Below are 6,786 nucleotides of genomic sequence, written 5' to 3' on the forward strand. Positions count from 1 at the left end.
GCCCGAACACGGAGATGGAGATGTGGGGACCTCTCTGATGCAGGGCTGACTGGCAGCCACTGCCGTTTGCTCCACCCTGGTGATTCCCAGAGACCCCGCCTATTTACAACCCCACCCAAGTTGTGTGCAGCGGTTTTTGCATAAGAATGACCTGTGCTCTCACCACCTAAAACCTAACAAACTGCAGCTGGGTCAGAGGGCCCCAGAGCTTCCAAAAGAAGGCCTAAGGCTTGACAGCAGCCTGAATTACTACACAGCTGGGCCTCATATGGGCACCTCCAAACCCCAAACAAAGAGGAGGAATCTACAGATGTCTCTGTAGCTCCTGCTGGGTGGCCTCAGGAAGTGGCTGACTTTGCACCTCTTTGGAGATCCAAAAGCCAGTGTACCCAGGGGTCAGAGTGAGACCATACCAGATTAAAACTCTTCACATCCATAAGAGACACACTCAGGGGGAAGACTCAGTGAGCACCAAAGCCCCACTGAAGCAAGTCCTGCCCCATAAGGGTGTCTCCAGCACAGCAGTTCTCCCATTGTAGACACAGCTGGTCCTCACATCCAATTGGCTTGGTGGTCAATTCCTCCTAATGATACCAACAGCAATCAGGAAATTAAGAAATCTCATCACTGTAAATCTTTGAGAAAGGAGTAAATTTCTCAAGCCCTTGAGGCCCCTGAGTCTTCTGAGTTTATATTCAGAGGAAGGAGCAAGATGAAAATTAGGAACAAAATTCTCTCATAGGAGGAAGATGCTTGTTATCAACTGAGAGTTCTAGGGAAATGCCATGAGCTCCCTCAAGGCTTCTGGAGTTCCGTGGTTGGAACTGGGAATCCTGAAAGTTTCCCTGAACAGACTCGGAGCTGATGGAGGTGGGAGAGAGCAGGTTTTTAAGGTTCTCTCACAGGAAATGCAACAATAGCAGTGTTGTGCCCTGTGAGAGCTGCAAATGGGGTTCTCAACAAGAGGGAATACAGAAATGCACACGCTCGAGCTGTTCTGCCAACTAAATGTACATAATGAAAAAACCTTGTATTAAAAAACGTAATAAAGTAGGTCTGTGAATTCAGCCTTTAAAATCATTCCCAGCCCTAACCAGTTTGGCTCAGTGGATAGAGCATCGGCCTGGTTCGATTCCAGTCAAGGGCATGTACCTTGGTTATGGGCACATCCCCAGTAGGGGGTGTGCAGAAGGCAGCTGATCGATGTTTCTCATTGATGTTTCTAACTCTCTATCCCTCTCCCTTCCTTTCTATAAAAAATCAATAAAAAAATAGACTTTAAAAAAATCCCAGCCTGGCCTGTGTGACCAGGAGGTCATGGCTTGATTCCTGGTCAGGGCGCATGCCCAGGTTCCCAAGTGTGGGGTGTGTAGGAGGCAGCTGATCAATGGTTCTCTCTCATCATTGATGCTTCTATTTCTCTCTCCCTCTCTGAAATAAATAAAAATTATTTTTAAAAAAGAATTCCATTTACCATTGCAACAACAACAAAATGTATCTAGAAATAAACTTAACCAAGGAGGAAAAAGACCTGTACTCAGAAAACGATAGTACATTGAAGAAAGAAATAGAGGACGATACCAACAAATGGAAGCATACACCGTGTCCATGGACCAGAAGAATTAGCGTCATTAAAATGTCCAAAGCAATCTATAGATTCAATGCAATTCTAATACCCATGGCACCCTGGCTGGTGTTGCTCAGTTGGTTGGGTGTTGTTCTATGCACTGAAAGGGTCAGGGCACATTCCCAGGTTGCAAGCTCGATCCCCCAGTAGCGGGTGTGCAGGAGGCAGCTGATCAATGTTTCCCTCTCACATTGATGTGTGTCTCTCGCTCTCTTCCTCTCTACCTTCCTCTCTATAAAAATCAGTAAGAAATATTTTTTAATCTTTTTAAAATAAAATACCAATGTCATATTTCACAGATCTAGAAGAATGTTCTAAAAATTTATTTGGAACCAGAAAAGACCCCTAATAGCCTCAGCAATCTTGAGAATGAAGAATGAGGTTGGAGATATCACAATACCTGATATCAAACTATACTACAAGGTCACTGTAATCAAAATATCCTGGTATTGGCACAAAAACAGGTATTAGATAAATGGATCAGAACAGAGAGCCTAGAAATCATCCCACACCTTTATGGTCAATTAATTTTGACAAAGAAGGGAGGTGCATACAATAAATGTTGTTGGAAAAGTTGGACAGGTAATGCAAAAAATAAAATAAAACTAGACCACCAACTTACACCATACACAAGAATAAACTCAAAATGGATAAAATACTTAAATTGAGAAACCATAAAAATTGTAGAAGACATAGGCAGTAAAATCTCAGACATCTTGCATAGCAGTATTTTTGCAGATAAAACTCCAAGGACAAGAGGAATAAAGAAAAAATTAAACAAATGGGACTACATTAAACTAAAAAGCTTCTGCACAGCAAAAGAAACCACCAACAAATGAAAAGGGAGCCCTGGCCAGTGTGGTTGAGTTGGTTGGAGTGTTGTCATGGTAGAGAAGGGTCACGGGTTTGATTCCCTGTCAGGGCACATATCCAGATTGCAGGGTTGGTCCCTATTTGGGTGTATACAGGAGGCAAGGAGACAACCAATTGATCTCTCTCTCTCTCTCTCTCTCTTTTTCTTTCTCTCTCTCTCTCTCTCTCCCTCTCCTCTGCCTCTCTCTCTCTAAAATCAATGGAAACATAACCTTGGGTGAGTTAAAAAAAATTAAAATAAAATGAAAAGGGAACTCACTGTATGGAAGAACATATTCAGCAATGATACGTCTGATAAGGAGTTAATTTCCAAAATATATAAAGAACTCCTACAACTCAACACCAGGAAGCCAAATAAGCCATTTAGAAAAAGACAAATACCATATGATCTCACTTATATGTGGAATCTAATGAGCAAAATAAACTGATGAACAAGGTAGGGCTGGAGGCATGGATACATGGAATAGACAGATCTCAGAGAGCCAAACATATATGCATATATGCATAGCCCATGGACACAGCAACAATGTGGTAAAGGCAGGGATGGGGGAGGGAGACAAGGGAATGGTAGTGAGGGCTGGGTGGTGGGAGCAAAGCGGGGATAAATGGGGGACATCTGTAATAGTGTCAACAATAAAAAAATAAAATCTGAAACTAGTATACATATATGTGTGTGTATATATATGTATGTGTATATATATGTATGTATATATATATGTATATGGATATATATGTGTGTGTGTATGTATGTACATATATACATACACACACACACATATATATATATAAACTGCTCATACATATGGAAAAATAATTAAATTTGACTTCACATCATTCACAACAATAAAATTCCAGGAGGACTGAAACCTAACTGAAAGGCAAAACTAAACAGGTTCTCAAAAAAGATACAAGAAGCCCGGCTCGTGTGACTCAGTGCATTGAGCATCATCCCATGCACCAAGAGGTCACTGGTACAATTTCGGTCAGGGCACATGGCCTGGTTGCATGGCCCAGTGCGGGGCATGCAGGAGGCAGCCAATAGATGTTGCTCTCTCATCAATGTTTCTATCGTTCCATCTCCCTTCATTTCTATCTAAAAATCAATAAAAAAATGTTTTTAAAAAATATACAAGAAAAAAAAACAAGCTTGATAACTCTGTGTAGGAAAGGATTTCTTAACTAAGACACAGAAAGCACTAGCTATAAAAGATTGCTCTATTTGACTGCATTAAAATTAAGAAGGTCTGTTCATCAAAAACACCATTAAAGTTAAATTACAGAGTGAAGAAAGGATATTTATCAATCATAATATATTCAAAACTACTATACTGATCTATATACTCAAAATGGTTAAGATGGTAAATTTTGTTATATATTAACATAATTTTTTAAAAACTCAAATCAATAGGAAAAAGAGATCATGAGCACAAAGAAAAATGGGCAAAAGACATATACTGGCATTTCACAAAAGAAGAACTCTAAATGATCAATAAGCATATGAAAAGTGTTCAAATTCATTTGTTTTCAGGAAAATGCAAATTAAAAATATAGTAACCACCATCCATCAGACTGGCAAAATGTTAAATATCTCATAATAGCAAGTATGGTTTAGATTACAGGGGTGGGAAAACTTTGTGACTCGAGGGCCACAACGGGTTCTTAAACTGGACCGGAGGACCGGAACAAAAGCATGGATGGAGTGTTTGTGTGAACTAATATAAATTCAAAGTAAACATCATTACATAAAAGGGTACGGTCTTTTTTTTTTTTTAGTTTTATTCATTTCAAACGGGCCAGATCCGGCCCGCGGGCCGTTGTTTGTCCACGACTGGTTTAGAATGTAAAATAATAGAACCTGTATACACTGCTGACTACTTTAGAAAAGAGTTTTGCCTTAACTAGTAAAGGTGAAAATAAGTATACCTTATACTACCTGGGAGAAATACATGAATATATGCACCAGGATTCATGTACAGAAATATTCCCAGCAGCAATGCTATTAATAAAAGTAGGAACAACCCAAATATGCAAAACAGTAAAATTAAAATAATAAATTATGGTACATGATAGTTACAGAATATGGGTTATTAGACAGCAATGAAAATGAACTAAAGGAACTATAACATTTTTTAAAACATACATTTTATTGATTTTTTTACAGAGAGGAAGGGAGAGGGATAGAGAGTTAGAAACATCGATCAGCTGCCTCCTGCACATCCCCTACTGGATATGTGCCCGCAACCAAGGTACATGCCCTTGACGGGAATCGAACCTGGGACCCTTGAGTCCACAGGCTGACGCTCTATCCACTGAGCCAAACTGGGTAGGGCAAGAACTATAACATTATTAACAAAATATTGACTAGACAGAAAATAATAGAAACTATAATTCTATTTATAGAAAGATCAAAAGAAACAAGTTAACTATATTGATTAGGAATGCATATTTAGATATAGATAATAAAACTAAAGAAGAGCAAGGAAGTGATTAAAAGTCAGGAGCACCAGAAAAAAAAGAGATTGTGATGGGTTTCTAGAGTGTTAGCAAGGTGCTATCTCTTCCCCTGGGTGAATTACTGTATTTACAATACTTCAAATTGCACAATTTATGTTTTATGCAATTTTTTAAAAAAATGTATTTTATTTATTTTTTACAGAGAGGAAGGGAGAGAGATAGAGAGTTAGAAACATCGATCAGCTGCCTCCTGCACCCCCCCACTGGGGATGTGCCCACAACCAAGGTACATGCCCTTGACCGGAACTGAACCCGGGACCTTTCAGTCCGCAGGCCGACGCTCTATCCACTGAGCCAAACCGGTTACAGCAGTTTTATGCAATTTTTGATATGTGTTATGTTTCACATTTTTAAGTAAAAAATTAGAGTGCAATATATATGACTAGGTATATAATCTTGTACTGGGTAAGGCATAAGCATACTACCAAATGTAGAAATTATAAAAGAAAAAATTTAAATCTATGCTATTTAAGGATGTATATATAGTTCTAAGAACTAAAGGAAAAATATATGTGATTAGTGTAGAAACCAAGTGGGAACCTCTAGGAGAGAGAAGTAGCTATGATCAGAAAGCCATACACAGAAAAAAAACAAGATGGCAGCGTAGAGCCGAAACCGGTTTGGCTCAGTGGATAGAGCGTCGGCCTGCGGACTGAAGGGTCCCAGGTTTGATTCCGGTCAAGGGCATGTACCTGGGTTGCGGGCACATCCCCAGTGGGAGATGTGCAGGAGGCAGCTGGTCGATGTTTCTTTCTCATCGATGTTTCTAACTCTCTATCTCTCTCCCTTCCTCTCTGTAAAAAATCAATAAAATATATTTTTTAAAAAAAGATGGCGGCGTAGGGAGTAGACCTGTGCATGCTGCCTCCCACAACATCATTGAAACTACCAACTATGAAGAGAAAGAACGAGTATTGAGATAGGGGAAGTTGGCCCAGTGGAAGCTCTACAACTGGAAGGAAAGAAAGAAGAGTATTGAGACTTATAAGTACCACGCGCTAACCGATTGCACAACTGGAGCTCCAAGAGTATTGAGACTGAGTAGGATGTGCAGAGACACCAAGAACAGAGCCCAACCCAACAAACTGCAGATTTCAACTCCTCGCATAGAAAGAAGAGCAATGAGACTGAGTAGGATGTGCAGAGGCACCAAGTACAGAGCCCAACCCAGCAGGCTGCAGATTTCGGATCCTCGCATCCGGGAGGGATGCACTCGGGGGGCGGAGTCGGGTTCGGGGCAGGCCAGGGCCGGCCCGGCTGGGCCAGCGATGTGGAACTGCTGTACCAGCAGGCACATAAGCACGCCCACCGGTTCCAGTCTCGCGTGTGACGCTGGGGGACAGCAGACGGGCAGTCTGTGCACTTGGTGGAGGGCGAAGTCCGAGCAGGCGTACTGGATGTTCAGCCACCAGGAAAGCCTGGAGATTTTGTCTGGTGGGGAGCCGCCTGGCAGGGGACAGAGTGCCAAACTTTGTGTTTCCCTGTTGAGGCTGGGACGGCCCCGGTGAGGTCGGGATGGCCCCGGTGAGGTTGAAACGGCCCTCGTGAGGCTAAAACGGCCCTGGTGAGGTCTGGACGGCCCCGGTGAGGCCGAAACAACCCTGGCGATGTACGGCACCGGCAGGGTCAAGACGGCCCTGGTGAGGTCGGGATGGCCCCGGTGAGGTTGAGACGGCCCCGGTGGGGTAGGGATAGCCCCGATGAGGAAGGGATGGTCCCAGTGAGGTTGGGACAGCCCCGGTGAGGTCGGGACAGCCTGGGGGAGGGCAAGG

General features: G+C 42.3%; 1 protein-coding gene across 1 annotated transcript in view; it reads right to left on the reverse strand.

Moving 5' to 3' along the window:
- DNAH12 (dynein, axonemal, heavy chain 12) overlaps positions 1 to 6,786 on the reverse strand; it is a 250,257-nt gene that overhangs the window by 179,475 nt on the left and 63,996 nt on the right.

This window comes from Myotis davidii, unplaced genomic scaffold (genome assembly GCF_000327345.1).
Source record: "Myotis davidii unplaced genomic scaffold, ASM32734v1 scaffold111, whole genome shotgun sequence".
Lineage (NCBI taxonomy): Eukaryota > Metazoa > Chordata > Mammalia > Chiroptera > Vespertilionidae > Myotis > Myotis davidii.